Source organism: Triticum urartu, chromosome 7A, assembly GCF_056163025.1.
Source record: "Triticum urartu cultivar PI428250 chromosome 7A, HENAU_Tu73, whole genome shotgun sequence".
Classification (NCBI taxonomy): domain Eukaryota; kingdom Viridiplantae; phylum Streptophyta; class Magnoliopsida; order Poales; family Poaceae; genus Triticum; species Triticum urartu.
Genome location: NC_141879.1, coordinates 710,063,522 through 710,083,613, shown reverse-complemented (window position 1 = coordinate 710,083,613; position 20,092 = coordinate 710,063,522). Strand labels below are relative to the sequence as shown.

General features: G+C 38.5%; 1 long non-coding RNA gene and 1 pseudogene across 1 annotated transcript; one reads left to right on the top strand and one right to left on the bottom strand.

Annotated features, from left to right (window-relative positions):
* Positions 1-9,410: 9,410 nt before the first annotated feature.
* On the bottom strand, positions 9,411-12,449 carry LOC147961912 (uncharacterized). The gene is made up of 5 exons (XR_015612165.1): positions 12,335-12,449; positions 10,846-11,562; positions 10,212-10,281; positions 10,081-10,130; positions 9,411-9,514 (listed from the first exon to the last, which is right to left on the bottom strand). It is a non-coding gene; the product is annotated as an uncharacterized LOC147961912 (long non-coding RNA).
* A 3,909-nt stretch (positions 12,450-16,358) lies between these two features.
* On the top strand, positions 16,359-19,495 carry LOC147961911 (uncharacterized; annotated as a pseudogene).
* The last annotated feature ends 597 nt before the right edge of the window (positions 19,496-20,092 follow it).

The window sequence follows — 20,092 nt, the reverse complement described above, 5'->3', positions numbered from 1 at the left end:
GTACATATAGGTAAACCGGAGGGATAAGTGCATGGAGACTATGAGGGAGAGCACATTCTTGTTCTCCCCCGATATTAATGATGATGTTCATCATCTTCAAGGTAAGTTCTATAAACTATTTCGATTTTTATGGCTTTTTGTTCTTTTCTGTATTACGATGTTATTAGTACTAAAAAATTGCTTTTTCGTAGATATCCACGAAGCCTGCTTAATGACACTTGACGAAACACTATCATACGTCAATGCTGCAGTTGTAGCCAGGAAAAAAGGACAGTAGATGACTTTGTTTTTCAACACGGCTCAATAAAAAGCTCGTTTCCCTTGGTCCTTTTATCTACATTTGGAATTATAATGTACACAGAACAATCATTTCCCTTAAAGTGTGTTTTCTTTTTGCTTGTGAACTCTAAGTGTAGCCATTATGGCAGATTGTATTTTTTTACGCGTACTTAATTCGGGATATCTGGTTTTATACAAAGGTTGATTTTTTCCGATTCGTTGAGATTGAACTGTAAATATGGCATGCATTAGGAACAAAATATTCAACTATACAAAAGGAGAAAGATCTGATACGCCCCCGTCACGTTTTTTTATAATTAGAAAGAACGATGTACGTCTTAAAAACGACTTGATATATTTGGCAGGGAATAAAAAGCATTAATAATATATCCGTTTATATATATGCTGGATCGACATCCTAATTGCCAACACACCTCGGTGAATATATATCAGGGCGCAAGATATCATCCGTCCGCAGCTGAAAATATTATATAGTAGGAAATGAATAATATAGACATGCACGGATGGAATGATATGGGCACCTTCCATCTGCCTTAGGTACAATCTGATGCTGAAAATCAGGCGTAATTAAAAGTTTGCTTATTATTTGGCTTTCAACAATGGAAGTTGCCGTATTATTTGGAACGCACATAAGTCTATATGATGCAGCCGCCAAACAGGAACTGATCCCTTCATATAACGTCCGATGATCTCCTGTTTCAACACCCACCCCAGTCTTCACCAATTCTCGATCACTCGCAACTCTCATCAATGGAGGCTGTGCACGAGCCAGTTGATATTCAGCTCGCACCACAAGAGGCTTTGCCCGCCCCTCAGGAGGTTGCGGGCAACGTTAATGCCGTAGAAGATGTCGTTGAATACATTTTTCAATTTATCACTGTTGTCTAGGACGATGAGGCACTAAAGTAAGTTGTATTGCTCTTCATATTACTCTCGTACACATCAGGCTAGATATCAGTTGGGCAACACAGCAGGCTAGACATAATTATCCATGATAGTCCACTATATTATGTTTGGTTGTCTAGGTGTTATATATTTTAGTGTATATATTATTTGCACTGTTACACCGTTGTTAAAAATTTTATGTGTGCCTCTGTATCACACCTTTTTACCTATGGTACATGTGCCCATGTTATTTTTATACATCTATAACATTATTAAAGACAAAATAGCTACCAGGTTATAACATTATTAAGTAACTTTTTTTACTGCTTTATATTATACAAAAGAGTTAGTCTAAATGTGATACAGATATGGATGGATGTTACTTGGTAAAGATTGGTCTGCATTTTTTGGGTAGCACAATTTGGATTAGAAGCGAACGACCATATCAGATTGAAATCAGCCTACGGATGTTCCAGGAAACAATTAGACTTTTTGGAATAATTCATCCTGAGTGCTTCAATCTTGCAGTTTGTAAGCTAGCGAGCGCTGAAGTAGAGAGCACTGCAGGTACAAGAATGCTTGGAAACAAACATTTTTTCGACTTGCAGTTTTATTCTCTGGCACGGGCCCTCAGACACTCTTCGATGGAGCAAGAAACACGCACCGCAGTGCTGATTGACAATGCCATTGTTCGGCCGTTTCCTAAATATGATGTGTTCAACTCTAACATTGTAAGAGACTCATTATTATAATTTAATTTGCTTATTCTATTTTGTACTAACATGTGTCTATTTACGACAGTATCTACTACCATTTGTTTCTGTGGATTCTTCGTACGGACTACTTGTAGTCGGCAAGGAAACTAGGAGGGTTCTCCCAATTGATCCATCAATCGACGTCTATGATGGACCATACAACTTTCATAGCAGTGAAACGAGGAAGGAAATCACAATGTTGAAACAAGAGTTCAACAATGTGTTGCAGATGATGATCCCTGGTTGGAATACCAATCTCATGGACTGGTCAACGCACGACATCTCTTCAAACGGCAGGCGGTAATATAGTAAATCGATCACATGTGTAATAAGCCGACCGTTATAGTTTTAATATAGTTAATTTTGTTTGTAACAGGGAAGACTCCGCTTTCCTTGTCCTACAGGAGATGGCCCACCAGAATGGTACTACTAATTCTGGTAGGAAGACCACTCACGTAAGTACACAATAACGAGGTTTATCATGCGATTTATTTTGCATCAATTTATAAATTACTATTTTTCCATCTTCTCTAGGATTCAATACAACTCAGAAAGAACCTGCTGGTCAAGATGCTGACGATAAAAAACAATGAAGCAGCTGGAAACATATCAGATGAAATTAAAGCGACATTGAGAGTTTTGAACGAATGAATATGGTCCATTGCATTTTCGTATGTCGCAAATAAATGGCTACTACATCTTTGTTAGGGATCGTATTGAGAATTATCTATTTGGCAATACGGATATCTATAAAATGCATTGGATGGTATATATAGGTTTAAATACTTTTTTTGGATATATTAAACATTTGTTTTGCGACGCACCCTATAACTCCCGTGCGTTAACGTCAATTATAACAGTAAAGTCATGAACTACATATTTGGCAATACGAACTATATATAACTAACACGTCAATGCCTACTTATCAACATCAGCGCTAAAATAAAAGCACTTGTCGTAAATCACGACGCTCGGCTCATTTCACTTTAGTAATAAGAGTAATGAGAACATAGTTAAGGCGATAAATGTCAATTGTCCCCACACAGAAACCTTGAATGATTTGACACACCAGCCGATGCAGCTAAGGCCAAAACTTCATGAAGAAGGGAATAGAATACCCATCAGGGCCAAGAGGCTGCCTTCGGGTTGGCAGAGTTAATGACCTCCCAGATCTTCATCAGACAAAGGATTCATTAAGGCCTCATTCTTGGTGTTTGAGATCATGTTACAATTGTCCCATAGAAAGGGATAGATAGAGAGACCACCCTACTGCTTAGTCCTCTGGTCCATGAACCTAACACGATGGTGGGCCCATGGCGCGCATGGAAGGATATTGTTCCAATTGGAAAATATAGCAAACAATACGTGCATTATTTTTCACTTACTAATCTTAGTTTTCGCAATAATAAGAGCATGATAAACTCTTACTTGATCTTTGCATATTTGCGGGAATAAAATGCCAATGTTAGGTGTTTCATGCACTAATATTTTATGACAATACTCGGTAGTGATGTATTTTATTGATAAATCTTGATATTTCTTTCAAGAAGGCGTGAAATGTGTATGTTAGGGGCATAACTAGATGTGTCTTAGTTATTGCACATTTATATGAACCACTCAAACATAAAAATAAAGAAAAAAGCTACCCACATCAATCTTGATGCACAAACAATGACATGTGATTTATATGTGCAATACTACTTAAAGCACAACTATATGTTCGTTACCAAAAACGTATATTATAACTCAAAGTCAAGCTATAGATTATTCCACATGTTAGCAAAAACGTATTTTATAGCTCAAATTCAGGGAGATATACCAACGACCAAAATATGGAACATTACATGTAAAAGCAGTTGGCATTATTTGCATAATTGAAGCTATAGATTATTCCACATGTTATAGGTTATATTATGCGATATAGGTGTTGAACAGCTAAATATATATACCCCGTTGCAACGCACGGGCAGTTGCCTATGGGTTATATATACGTAGGGAATAATCCTTTTGATGGCTGAATATTATGGGATTGGGAAGTTATTATCTAATACTGGGAGAAAGATCTGATCCTAACACGATTGGAAATAATTTGTGCAAGGAAATGAATAACGTATTTAATTATATGACATTCATCATTTGGAAGGCAATATTAACTCTCCAAACAATTAGATGTCACGGTAACAATTTGATAAATTCCACCAGCGTCCTATTTCACCACCCACCCAACTTCACAGATATCCCATCATCAATTTCCGATCAATAACGAATTTTCTAGACCATGGAGGCGATAATTGGGAACGCTGCGCCCGCACCCCAAGAGGGTGCGCCCGCGCACCGGGAGGATGTTCCTGTGCCCCAGGAGGATGTGCCTGCGCCCATGGATATTCTCCCCCCACCAATGCATGTCGTGGAAGATGCACTCCAATACATATTTCACTTTATTATGGGCGTTCGAGACCAAGATACATTAAAGTAAGTTGTCTTATTATACATTCTTTTTCTATATACAAATCATGTAGGAACACTCTGGTACACAGCAAACTAAGATAGGTACATTTATATGTTTTTTAGTTGAATCCTTATACATGAACAATGTCATGCAAATGCCATGAATTAAGGTTCTAGATTTGATACATGTAGATACATCTAGGTGGGGACAATCTGACCTCGTGCAATGTCATGCAATCTAACCATGAATTCGGTTTATAGGTTAGTATAGACTATGAAACGACGATTTTGGTATATGAAGAGACATGGATTTGCTTTCGACCGTGGCGAGATAGGATAGAATTGGGATTATTTCTTGGCCCTTGATTGCCAACACTCTGGGGCTGAATTCTTTAATGAAACTAATGGGAAGGATTGGGATGATGAACTGGATCATTTATTTCTTTCGCTTACTGACCAAGGTAATTAATTCCTTCCAATGGCCAGGCGGGTAAGCAAGGAGACGAGGTTCTCATTAAAAAAAATCCATATATGCCATGGCGAATAAAGTTAAACTAGAAGAGGACAATTGATGTCCTTTGCTAAATGTTGTTGTGCATTTCTTTTGCAGCGCAATATGGATAAGAAGCGCCCGGCCGTACCAGATCGAAATCAGCCTCCGAATGATCCAGGACACCCTTTTTTTCATAAAAAACTTCATCCTGAATGCTTCAACCTTGTTGTTCGTAAGCTTGCTAGCGCTGAAGTAGAGAGGACCGCAGGCACCAACTGGGTTGGAAGCAAACATTATTTCGACTTGCAGTTTCATGCTCAGTCACAGGCCCTAAGGTACTCCTGGATGACGCAAGGAGAGCGCATCATGACGCTGATTAACTACGTTGTGGTCCAGCCTCTTCCTAAATATGATGTGTTCAACTCTATAATTGTAAGAGACGCTTGTTCTTATAGTTAGTTCTACTTATTATAATAGCAATTGACATGTCACGACCTGCCACAGTATCTACTACCATTGAAACTTTCGGATTCCTCGTACGGGTTACTTGTAGTCAACCGGCTGAGGAGGAGGGTTGTCATGATGGATCCATCCTTCAACACGTTTGATCCTGAAGATAGCACTCATAACATATTGATGAGGAAGGAAATCACATTGCTGAAGGAAGATTTCAACAATGTGTTGCAGACTAGGATCCCTGGTTGGAATACCCAAATCATGAATTGGGAACAATAGACAATGTCCTCTGCTGGTCGTGGGTAATCTACTAAATTGATCGCATACATAAGATGCATACTGTTATAATGTTTAATATTTCATTTGTTGTGTCGTAGCAAACACTCTGGCTTATTTGTCCTACAGGAGATGGCCCATCAGATTGGTCGTATGCGTAACATGGGTTGGATGAACACTAGGGTAAGTTCATATATGATTAGTTGATGTGTGCTAAATATTATCCAACCAATTTATTAAATGATTGAGTTTTTGCACCTTTCCTAGGATCTAATACAGCTCAGACACCAAGTTACAGTCCAGATGCTAATGGTGAAAGACAATGAAGCAAGTCCAAACATCCCGGCAGGGATTAGATCGGCCTTGAGGGTTTTGAGCAACTGAAGATGGACTGATGCATGCAGCTATGCCGAAAATATTTTCCTATACTTCAGCTTTGTTAGGGATCGCTTTGATAATAATTTATTTTTGATATGAATAATTTGATAAACACGTATGTTTTAAAAATTTATGATGTTTTGGTATTATCAAACTATCCAAACTTTATGGTGTTTTGGTATTATTGAAGTTTGGTTTTTCTACCATATTTTTGGATTATTAATTGAATTTGTTGGAATGTCACGAACGAATCATTCGTTTGTCTGCCATGAATGAGCAGTGAGCCCCATTTGGGAAGCTGTACATGGCTAATAGGGTTTGACGCAAGATGAGATGAGTCGCCAGGGTTTTAATGTTTTTCCTATACTAGGCAAATGCATGTGCGTGCATAGGATATTTACATCCTTCGGCAGCAGCATTGTTCCACTACCTGTTTCTGTAGCTACTGTCTTTACCTCGAATATGTACAAAGCGGAACATTCATATAAATCCCCTGTCACTTCCTCTACCATTGAATTTTACACACGCTATCATCGTGTATAACATTCATACTTCCTAGCATGGGCCGACACTTGTGTAAGTCCAACCAGGATATGTGAATTTAACCGTGAAGTCATGAATTATATTTGGCAATGCCTACTGATCAATGTCAGCTCTAAAAAAAGCAGATGTGGTAAATACGTCATAGGCTGATGGAAAGTAAATACCTCATGTTCAAGGCTTATGTGTTGCATGCTTGCATGCAAATTAAAGTGGAGCTGGCCCCTATTGCCATCACGTAGTGGACTCAGTAATCAAAATTGAGTGGATTGTGAGAAGGCTTCAATGCAATTGGTCCAAGCTATCAAAAATTCCAAGTGGAGTGCTCTTTAGGGAGATTCATACTTTTTTATTTGTATTTTAGTTCCTTCTAAATTGAACATTGCCCTCTGGCATGTAATAATGTTGCAGCCGCTCTAGCGCTGTTCGGGTCCAATATGGGGCAGGTACCCCATACCTATGGCCGGGTGCTGTCCCTACCTTTGCCCAGGGTTTTGTTGCCCACGGAGCCCAACGCTTGAATCCAGATGGGGAAAGATTTATTAGAGGAAAGCCACCGGGCCACACCGTTGAAAACTAATATTAAAGTCATCAGGACCCACCGGTTAAATTATGGGGGTGTAGCGATCGCTTTCCATGTGGGCATCGAGCGTTGCAGCTAACGCTCGCGAAATACTAAATCCTGTTTCTTTCTATTTTTCGATTGGGAAAGTTCTGGGGAAAGGGAGGCATATATTAGGAAACATTTAATATGTCTCTGATTTATCTGCATAGTGCAATCAAAATAAAGATCTTGCCTTAATTTATGATATTTTTTCTTACGGAAACATGCAAATATGGAACGTTAAGGGGCACGTTCCCTACGGCCATCATCTCTACTCAATATATAATCCTACGGGTCCTAACATAATCGTCGTCCACTGATCCCTCCTCGCTTTTCCGGTGCTACGACCGACGTTTTGCCCCAGTAATGGAAGCAATGCCGATTTTTGGGGGAGTGCGACACATAGTCAACTTCGTATACGATTTCATCACGCTTTCCTCAGACGAAGAACAACTAGAGTAAGTTCTCACAGCCCTAAATATCTAATCTTGTTTGCACTTCATCGTCTAGGTCCACTGCCCTATACATGTATAATTTTTATACAAGTTCTCATATAAATCCATCCCAGTCACTCCCAACAATATTGAACAAGTGATAAGCTACTATGAAATCACTGCAATCTGTTTAATTTATTGCTCGTGCATAATATAAAAATACTAAACTTACGTAGAGATTGCAATTTTTTTAGGTGATTTGATGTGATATGTATTATCGTTAAATTAGTCATATGTTATAGACACCAACACAGTTCGTTTGTTTGAGTTTACGTTTATTTAAACTTATGACTGTTATGAACCTTGTTCTTCCTTTTGACAGCACAATCTGGATTAATAGCCTCCACCCATTCCCTATCGAGATTAGCCTACGGATCATTCGAGACACCATCAGAGGAGATGGAGTTGTCCATCCGTTGTGCTTCAATCTTGCCGTGCGTAAGATTACTACCGACGCAGCGGAGAGGACCGCAGGCACCAGCTCTGTTGGAAAGACACATTTTTTCAATTTGGGATTCCATGAGCAAGCACGGGCTCTAAGGCAGACTTAGTTAAGCCAAGAACAGCGCACCAATGCGCTCATTAACAATGTCGTGCTTGAACCTTTTCCAAGATACGACGTGTTTCACACCCCTACAATTGCAAGTTTTCTCATTGTTGGAAATTATTTTGGTTATTTTGTTTGGCATTTACCTTAGTCTACCAAATGCAGTATATTCTCCCACTGGCACACGTGGATTCGGCATACGGTCTTTTAGCAGTGAAAATGGAAATGGAGAGGACTATCGTTATTGATTATTCAAACCAGGCTTTATTTCATTTTGAGGAGGACTTCCATGACACTGAACTTTAGAGGGAAGCCCTTTTAGTGAAGCAAGAATTGAGCTTTATCTTGCAACAGGAGGCCCCTGATAGGAACAACCAACTTCTGGAATGGCCCAAACAAGAGAATATTCATGTTTCACCTCGGCGGTACTGTTTTAAATTTGTCTTAGATATTAGTGTGTGTTATAATATAGCTATTACAATATTGTTTTTTTTGTGACAGCATGGACTCTGGATTCAAAGTTTTACAGGAGATGGCCCTACTGTATGAAACTATCAGGAATGACATGGTTCATAACATGCCTAGGACTGATGTAAGTGCATTTGTAATGAGGTTACAGCTTTCATATATTTGCTAAATATATCTTCTGACTTTTATATGCTTAATTTGAAGGATCCACAAAGTCTCAGGAAGCGACTAATGGTCCAGATCTTGATGGTCAGGGAGAATGAAGCAAAGGATAACATTCCAGATCAAGTTAGAGCATCGTTGAGATTTATTGGTGGCTAAGGAGGACTGCTGCATCGATAAATACCTAAAAATATTATCATGTTTAGTTGCTTGCTAGGTAATAATATGTTTGAATGCCCGTGCTGATAAGATTATCAGATGACATTTTCTGAAATATTTTTAAAGTTTAAAGAGTGTTTGATGGTGGCATCCACTAGCTATTTTGGTTGTTTATTTATCTTTAATTCTAGACCAGTTTGGACCAGGTTTGGTGCTCCAGGTGAACCGTAGTACTTTTGTGTTGTACCATGGCAGGTTCACAACATACCTAAAGTAGACCAGGTGATGTTTTCAAACATTCCGTGCCTCACATCATATACTACCTCATATAGTATAACTCCATCCATACACGCACTATTACACTATACGAGGTTTTCTTCGTCAGTAATAATCACATTCTAGCTAGAGAGTAGCCAATAAACTAATGACAGTCATACAACATGTACCTTGCATATATTATTTTATTTTGAAGTTGTCCTTGATCTTCCTCTCTCGCTGTTGCCTTCAATTCCAGCTAGCGAATAAGCGCTGATTATATTTTGTGTGTTCCTGAATATAGTAACAAAAATGAGAGAGGAATGGTTTTTCTTATTGATCAGTACGTACAGTAAAAACCAAAACCACTTTAATAGTAGATATGTTACTGTGCACGTCGTGAATTCTCTATTGCGATACAACAAAGCAGCTAGCAGAGCAACCGGCAAAGCAGGAAGCATTGAACAACTGATAACAGCAAGCAATGAACAACTTAACATGAGCATCATCAAGAGCAGAGGATGGTGGGGTAGAAGGGGGGCTGTTTCCCGCCTAAAACTACTTCCCTGCCTGTCTGGCAAGCTCAAAGCGTCCAATCTGGATCAAGGCGCCAACCTGAACGCCTTAGCAACGCTTCTGACGACTTAAAGATTAAGTCGGACGCCTTACTCGGGTACCTAAGGCAAGCTGGACGCCTTGAGCTTGCAGGTCCTTACGGACGCCTTAAAAACAATACGATCCCTAACTATATATTTGCCAATAAGAACTACATATAAGTATCACGTCAATGCCTACTTATCAACATTAGCAATCAAAGAAAAGCAGTTGTCGTAAATCATAGTGTGATGGAACGTATTTACCTCATGTTCAATTATTACTGAAATCCAATGATCATGTTTGCATGCTTTGCCTACAAATTAAAGTGTAACTTAATCCTATTAGAATGATGTAATGGACTCACTTATCAAAATCGAGTTGATTATACTCTTACATGAGAAGGCTTCAAGGCTCCCCCAGATTGTACTTTCACCAAGTTTAGTTGATCAAGGAACACATTTGCACTGAAAACATACATTTGTACAGGGAAATCAAAGAGCCACCACAACACCGAAGTATATTCATAATAATTTTGATTAAAAAAAGACTGATATTCAACAGCCCGTGTGTTTGAACTTATAAATGTGCTTAACGCCATTGGTTTTTTAAAACAATGCGATCATACCATGATTGAGCTTAGCAATATTAATATTTCAAGTGAGGAAACCATCAAGCAATTTAGGGCAAACACTATAATTAGAGAATATAACTTATAAATTTTGGTTGGTTAATTTGATCCTAGCCAACCAAGACGACGATGCATTTTGCTTTGCGCGTCAAAGAGAAATTAACAAATCAAACAGTTAGTTTGTCTTACACAGTTTGTGCAAATATCATCAAGCTAAACATATGTCAGACCACTCACAATATCACAGACCCCCACACATATATAATCCCAGGCTTGCATGTCCGGTGCAGTGATTGTTCGACATAAATAAGAGTGCAGTAACCTACTACTACTAAGCTACCATACTAATCAAGTCAAATTTTGTTCAAGTTGCGTTCGTTTAGTCGTGTAGAGGATGTACCTGGCTGGTCAAAATCGCTGGAGTCTGCTTTGTCTGAGATTGGCTGCGGCAGTTCCACGCCCCCTAGTGACCTACGGCCGCTTGTACCCAGTCGATTTTGATTGTGCATACAACAAAATCAGAAGGCTGTTAATTGCCAACTTTCAGAAACAAAACATTTAAGATTATTTGTTTGTTAACTGAACTTTTATAGTACACATTGAACTAATTAAATACACATAAATTATATAGAAAGTTCATGTTTACCTTTTCAAACTGAACAATAATAAAAATAGAAACATTATTTAAATATACAAATAAGATATTTCATTGTTATATGGCATGCAATCAGTAACTTCTATGCCATGATCAGTTGTTTAGGAAATTAATACAACATTTTAGTATTTTAGTAAGTTCTGATTTCTGACATCTTTTCTAATTTATTATGAGGTGTGTGTCTGGTGAAAAAAGGAAAGATATCTGCACCATACATTAATATATATGGTAGAACTGGAAAGATATCTGCTACCCAGCCTTCCCCTTAATTGCCAACCTATATATGTTAACCTCCTATGCCATCCCTCATCCCCCTCCTTACTCTCCCTTCGCCCATCACATATACCAAAGGATCAAAATACCCAGACTTGGAGGACATATTCCGGAGGAGTACCTTCTGTAATCAAGGAGCACCAAGCAGGCGAGGTCCTCTAGGTATGAAAATTTCTGGATCTTTCTATTCTGTAAAAGGGTAACAGTTATTAGATTAGGATCATGCTTGGTCAGGCATACCATCAAATTCCAAAGAAATAACACCATTGGAGATAGTATCAGCCAATACAATTGATTTTAGATCTAATCAAGCAGTCCTATTGGGTGGGCTGGAACTGAATACAAACAGTTATTGCAGATATTATAGGCTAACAGTCTATTGTGGACATCGCATGTGTGGCATACACCTAACTTTTTAAGTTATGACCATAGTTGACTGCCTAATTTTTTAATGAATTCTCATTAATATATTTGAGCCAGAAAAACAAACAATTAACTTCTTAAGTGTTTCAACATGCCAGATAACAAACAAATATAACCATCTTCTGAAGATATATATCATCAGAGTCATAATTGTAAGTCATTACATTTAATAGAAATTGCATGATGACAAAATGTTTCGATGGAATAGTCTAAAACTATTCACAATGGATATGTAATACTTCAATACCAACTACATTCTCAAGATAGAGCAAGTAATACAATGAATATAACAAAAATATTCTAAACCACCTTCTGCCTGCCAAATGTAACAAATATTTAAACTTTCTATCGGCTCAGAAATCATAGCCTGCAGACCATCATGAATTAGAAACATGTCACCAAGTTTTGCTTGAATTATGAACATGTTCTAAGACACTACTGCTCGTAAGGTAAACAACATAGCTATAAGTCCATGTATAAAATAGTAATAAATAGTTAAATTATATGAACAATATAGTAAAGAAAATCAAAAACTCACTTGCACATGATCTCTTGAACTGGCACCCTTCATAATCCTCCATCAAATCAAACAAGATAGGTATGATTGGCTCTCTAGAAGGCAGGAGCTTGTACTATTCTGTGAGACAATATTGTATGCCACTGGTTTTAAGTTTCTGAAAACAAGAAACTGATATTGCATAAGTATTTACTCGAGATCCAACAATATGGGAGATAGCCTTCGTGTATGGCATGTCATTATTCATTCGCTTATCTGAATGATGAGGAGAAGCACCAGATAGGATGTCAACGAAATGCAAGCTAGCTACAGGATACAAGTCTAAAGTTCAAACCAACATCCTTCATCTAATTCCCGTGTATCGGAAAACAACACAATGGACATGGTAGGAAAGAATAACACAACCTGAATTAGAAGGCATAAAGGATATTGCTGATAGCATACTCCCGATCTAGTGGTTAATTTAGCATAACAAAGCAACACAATGGATGTGGTAGGAAAGAATACAACAACCTAAATTATAAGGCATAAAGGATCTCGCTGGCAGCGTCAAGTGGGCACAATGAAAACTGAATCTTCATAATTAGTGATTAAGGCCAAATCCTTAGAATACATTTGGCAGTGCTACTTACGCAAATAGTGGCAATTTTAATCTACCTGGCCCTGATGCCTACCTGAACTTCAACAAAGTATAATCAAGATTCCTGTTAAACTTAATTACGAACTATACCATATGAAAAGTGTAAGAGGAAGGAGACTAAGATTAATTGCCCATCTTGTAAATCCATGTAAATTTTGTTCAGTGTGTGTGTTCATATTATTTGGAAAAACCAATCAAGTAGATACAAGACAAGTTTAATGTTACAGGTTAATCAAAAGGTTACACATCCATTTTTCGACAAAATGAAGAGAAATTCCAATTGGCCAGCATGAAAACAGATTAAAGCATGCAGTGTTTGACAGCAAAGTACTGCAGAAACTATAGTATTGGAAACTGCGGTATTTTTGTCGATAAGTACTAGAAACCATAATTTTGACATATCAAAGTATTTTGTAGTATCGGGAATACTGTGAGAGTGTTTGGCTGGTGCATGTTTGCAACGATGTAAATTAGCTAGCTAGCCGTTTCATAGCAAAGGTGCAAACATGGACGATCTTAGCTGACCAGTTGTTGCAAACTGAACGGCCATGCATAAACAGACTCGGCCGCATGCTATGCATCAATGATAGAGGGCGCACAACGGCGCCACACAAAAGTGCGCGGTGTCGCTCTGGCTTGGCTGTGACTTGAACGACAGCGGCGAGCACGGTGCGCTGAGGCATGGGACGACGCTCTGGAGCAAGGCATGCACATCAAGCAGCAGCGAGCAAGGTGCGCTGAGGCATTGGACGACGCTCTGGAGCAAGGCATGTACAGCAAGCAGCGGCGAGCAAGGTGCGCTGAGGCATGGGGCGACGCTCTGGAGCAAGGCATGCACAGCAAGCAGCGGCGAGCAAGGCCGTGACATGGCAGCATGGCACACATACGATGTGGCTATGATCCCACACAACGGCTTGCGCAAACACATCCAGCAGTGCGTTGTGAGTTAGTGTTGCAGCCAACAGTGTGCGCGGTCATGTTATGAGCAATCTGGGCATGAGGTGGCCATGGGCCAACATGACGCACGGCGCGTGCGAGGAGAGGAGAACCGCAAGTGCCAGTAGGAAGTACACCATTATTCTTTCCATTGCCTTATCTTGGCTTGTCCCATGGCTGGCAATCTTCAGGGCGGCAGTGACGGCTTGGGAGCGAGGAAGGCGATAACGAACATGCTCGTTTTATTCGCGTGCTCTGTTTTTAAAAAAGAGGTCTGGGGTTCTTTTTTAATGCAGAGAAAATACCACGGTTTTGACAATACCACAGTATAAATACTTTAGTTTTTTGTGGTTGCCAAACAGCTCACGGTAAATTAAACCATGGTATTTTAAAAAATTGCAATATTCTTACAATACTAAGAAAAAACCGTGCTATCAAACGGGGATTAGTTATACCGATGTGGTGGATGATTGCATATGACCAAGACATGTAATAGAAGGGGAAGCGTTCTGTATAGAACACACATAACATTTTTAGTACTCCTATTCTATTACCATGACTTCCATCTAAATGTGCTCTTACATCCCAAATTGCACAATCAATTTGCATTGCACTAATAATAAAAATGTGCTTCAATTGTTTGACATAATATCCCTATTATTTAACCCATAAAAAATTATGACGCTACGGATCAATAGTGTTTCTGCCGTAGCAAGATTGTGATCAATAGTGTCATTTAATGGCAAAAATAGAGTAGCATCTCACAGGGATCCTTGCTCTCCTTACATGAACATGCACATAACCAGGTAAACTACAACACATGTCATGATTCAGAAGCAAATGCATCAGACCAAAAAATGTTTATAACCACTTAGCAAATGAATGGCATCACCTGGATGAATATAGTTTATTTCTTCTGACTTGGTGTTAAATGGACTACTTGCACTGTAAGTTAGACCTAGAGAGCACCATCTGATCATGCAAGGAGAAACCTTGTTGTTATCTGAAAACACGGGATTCACCGATACTTTTGGCAATGAACATGATGATAGTTTGAAGTATAGAGTATACAAGCATAGAACTCGCATGATGTTGTTGGGATTCATGTGAACGGGGGAGCGGGGAGGGGCCGTTTGTCTCACCTTTCCGCCGAAGTGGTGGGGGTTGCGGAAGACGACGGAGTAGTAGGCGATGTAGACCACAGGCTGCACCACCGTGACCCGACCTCTTGGTGGTGATTCTTGCCTGTGATGTAGACCACAGGCTGCACCACCTTGGCCGTGTCTTGGTCGTCGGGGAGCCGTCTTCGCCCTAGCCCTGCCTGTGATTTCATCTCATGGCGCCTCGATACATCAGCGAGCAGGAGATCAGTTCAGGGATGCAACAAAAGGAAAATTAGAGGAGGAAAGGGGTCGGATCTGCGTACCGGAGCTACTGGCGTTGTAGATCGATGCGCCCCGCTTCGGATCCACCGTCGAACTCCCCGGAGACCAACACCGCCGCGGATCCCAACGGAACGCGACCGGATCCAGCACCCGCGCCTGGGCGACGAAGCTCGATGCGTGCGTCCCCATCAGTCGCGCACGGCTCGCCGGAGACTGGTGCGGTGGTCGCGGCAATATGGCGTGGTGGTTGCGGGCTCGGCGACGCGCGCCGTGATGCGGCGGGGGGAGGTGACAGGGCGAGAGGTGGCGAGTGAGAATCATCGTGTGTGGTGAGTCGAGAGGAGAGGAGAGGGACTGATGTGGCGGGCGGAGTCGCGCGGCCGCCAGCTCGTGGACACACGCGGCGATGCGGCGGCGGAGGGGAAAGTGGGAAGATGAAGTGAGTGGAGGGGAGAGGAGCGAGTGGAATGGATAAGGTAAGTGGCGGGGTAGGTGGAAAGGCGACCGCAGGGGGGAGGCGGGTGATGTTTTTTTGATAGTTTTTCATAGTCTACAAAAAAATCTAAATGATTATCAAATGACTACTTACTTATATATATATGAACATTGAGGTTTGTTGTTTTTCCCGGGTTTTCATGGGTAGGACACTTATTTAAACAACATATATTTCTAATAAAAACAAATAGGTTTTCTTTTTTGCATAGCAAAAAGTTGTGTTAGTTTCACTTTTCTTTTTATTATATATTATATATAATAATATGATGCAGTAGGAAATATCATATATATTTCATCATGGTATATTTGTTATTAGCGAACGTCTCAACTTTGTTTTGTAATTATTTTTTTAAATCACAAAACAACATAAATATTTAATTATACATACCTCACAAATTATTCAAATTTGTATAGATATATATATATTAATCATGGTCCATAAAAATAAATATTTGTATGCTTATGACATATACTAAGGGTATCACAAAATAAATCATAGAAAAAACAAATATAATTGGTTAATGTTGGTTTGTTTGTTTTAGTTTTTGTATGGCAATTTTCCATAGCCTATACAATTAATTTAAAATAATTTAAGCAATCTCAGACGCCTACTTACTTATAAATGAACATTATAGTTTGTTGTTTTCCCCGAATTGTTGTGTTAGTAAAATGATTAAAGTGTCTTCTTTTCTAATATAACCAAATGCTTTTTTATTAGCATATTATTATATATCAAATATAATTTTATGATGTAGTAAAAAGTATTAATTATTTTTCAGCATATATATAAATTGATGGGTTCCGACATACTCACTGATGCAACGATGACAAACCACAGTGAAACACCACGAGAAGAGGTGCATATAGCTAACATTCCGCAATTTGTATCTTATATATGATAATACGGAAGGGCTATTTTTATATTTTTGTTTTTCTAGAATAGAGGAGACATGGATATGGACTTTGGAGATGCACGGAAAGAATCCATTGAGGGTTCAGATGCGATGTCGTCGAAAGTGGAAGAAAATTCACAACATAAAAATGTCGAAGAGGTTATATCTCATAACAAACCAAAAAAGAATGCTAATTTACATATTGTCCCACAAGGTATTTTTTAATATTATTATGAATCTTATTTTTGTGATATTGTCTTTTGTATTGAACTAATTTTGCTCATTGTGATTGTTAAGTTGGCTCATATTTTTATGTATTCGACAGACTATGTTTGTACCCCTAGGGATATTACAGTCATCGAATCAATCAAGTCTGCCCCGAAGAATACCCAGTTCATGGACATTGGAGATGCCTTGTTGTCAACCGACGAATTGGAATGCCTTATGAAAGATGATATGTTCTTACATGACGGTGTAAGACCAATTGCACAAACTTTGTAATTAAAACTATGAACAATATATAATATCATAAAATATAAATATAATCTAAATGCTCATTACAGGTGATAAATGCTTACATATATTGCATGCTTGCTCACGACCATCTACAAGACAGGGCGGGTGAGAAGGTACACATTGTTAGCACGTTTGTATCAGGCCAGATAAAAGAAGACGGGGAAAGAGACATAGACCCATCAAAATATCACTGCATCGTGCATCATGTTAATACTTATCTACAACAAGATATGGTTAGTTTTTGTCTCGTTATCCATGCATATAATTATGGTATGTTTTTATTTAATTCATATGTATGATTATTTATTAATATTTATATCTAATTGCTACCGTGACTTGTATGATATTTACATCAGTTATTCATTCCGATTAACATGCCGGGCTACCATTGGTATCTAGCAGTCGCCAATGCACAAAAACGTGAGATTCAAGTATTGGACTCACTTGGTTCTCGGGTCAAACGCAATGACCTTTCTACTACGGTAACTATCTATTTTTTTACTCATCTTAACATATGTTTTCTTTGCCTCGATCGGTAATATTATATGGTGTGATTAATAGTTGCTAGGACTCAAGAAGCGTCTGAAACTTGTAGAGCATAGCCCGGATTTTATCAGAGGTCATAAGTGGCCCGATCTCAATGTTACAAAATGGACGGTTGTAGAGCAGTTTCATAAGGCAATACAAACCGATGGGTAAGCACTTGTTACAATGGTTTGTCTTTTTGATTCATATGTGTGATAATCTAAAGCATTATTTTATAATATTATAGCGTATCATGTGGATTGTTTATGCTAAATTATATGGAATACTGGTCATCACATGGACTGTCAGACCAGTTCACCCAGGTATTTCATTTTTTTACATTATTTCGTTATTTTATTAAGAAATATTATATAAATATATATCTTGTAGGAGGATATGAAACATTTTTGACAAAAAATAGCTGTCATTTTGCTCGATTCAGAGCTGAATAAGCTAAAAGGAGTTCCCATATACCATCAACCTGACGATGAAGAAACTTTATATAATTCTGACGATGAGGGAAATTTAGCTAATTCTGATCTCGAGATCCTGGAGAATCCATCTGACGTTGTCAAAGAGAAACGTCCTACCCCAATCACTACCATACCCACGGAGAAACGTGAATTACTTGCCGGCCTTTGCAGCTACATCATGTCGATCGATGATGCCGGATGTCTGGAGTAAGTATCATGTGTCAATATTTAATGTGCGGATGTATATTATTGTTCTTCTTACCATCCAAATTTGTAGGAAGTTATGGGTCCGGAGCTCGACACCCGATCCAGTGGGCTTAAGTCTTAAGAAACTTCAGTGCATACTAAACATGGAGCAGCCCATGGACAATGAATGCTTCAACACCGCCGTGCGTATGCTGGCATGTGACGAGGGAGTATTGTTCACAGACCCTCCCGTACACTACATGGATCTACGATTTTGTGTAAGTTACCGTAACTATTCAATTTATGTGTCATTATTAACAACATGTTGAACCAATATTTCTTTTTTTGCTTAGTCCATGTTGCTAGAGTCAACACGAGGTCAGAAGTTTTGCGAGAAGGACACTATCCAGACGTTGGCAACATTATTTGATAGTTGGCCTGGGATGGACAACGATATCTCATCATGCAACAAGGTAAGTAAAATTATTTGTCCATTGTTATCATGGTTTATTGTTGTTTCTAATAACTCCACTTGTAAATTTATCTTCCCTATTCATCAATCGGCCGATACATCTTGTACATCATCGATAAAGAGGCACATCGCCTATATATTATGGATCCTATTCAAACATCACAATCGTTAGAGGAAAAAAAGATAAGGCATGCACTGAAATTAAAAAGTTTTGCAAGGGATTTCAAAGAAGCACTCGAAATAAAGCTGCCTAGTTGGAATTATGATATATCTAAATAGCAACGTTTATTTCCATTTGGTGTTCCAACGAGTATAGATGGGTAATGAATCCATACGAAAAACATTTACTTTTATTATCACTATATTCTTTATATTATTAATTTAAAGTTTTGCAGGAATGTGTCTGGATATTTTGTTTTCCATTTTATGCTCTGGTGGAATGGTAAAGAATTGGTCAAGCCGATTTGCTCAGTGAGTATTGTCCGTTACATGTGTTAAGACCTTCGGCATGAAATTTTAATACTAACTACATGTATTGTTTGTGCAGGATGGGTGTGAATTGAGGAAGCAGTTTTTATTATACTTGCTAAAACATCGTGGGAATGAAGCTAAAGAAAGCTTTCCGGATATTGTGAAAGAATTTCTTAAGCGCATCATCTAGATATTAATAGTTTTGTAATAGATATTTAGTTGGAACATCACTCAGTTTGTTACATGGACATGTCGTTACTTTTTCTTTCTGTTATCAATTTACATTGCAAAAATGGACTTCAATTATTAAATAAATTTTTTTGTGTTATATTGTTTGCAAAAAATGGAATTTAACATGTTACATTGTAAACTATTTCAAGAGCGTGTGGCAACGCACGGGCACTCTACTAGTCTTAATAAAGATCAACATATTAGGACTGATACTTCTAGTTGTATGATTTATTTCTAGGGCTCGGGTAGATGGGAGTGAGGTATATATGTACATGTTAGTATATAAAACTTAAATCTATCATTAGTATGCTATTTATTTTTATATTTTTTGAAAGTGATTGTTACATTTTCTGATTTTAATTATTAACTTGTGAACAAGCCAAACCCTTCTAAGTAGAAAAGAATTATTGGTTCACTTATTGTATACTTTAAGTTTGGTTTCACAAACCAGGGTATATGTTGGTTTTTATTATCGACAATCAGTAACACGTGATGTCCCGATCTTTGCAAATAGCAAATACACAAATTTACATGCATATATAGATCACTTCAGCAA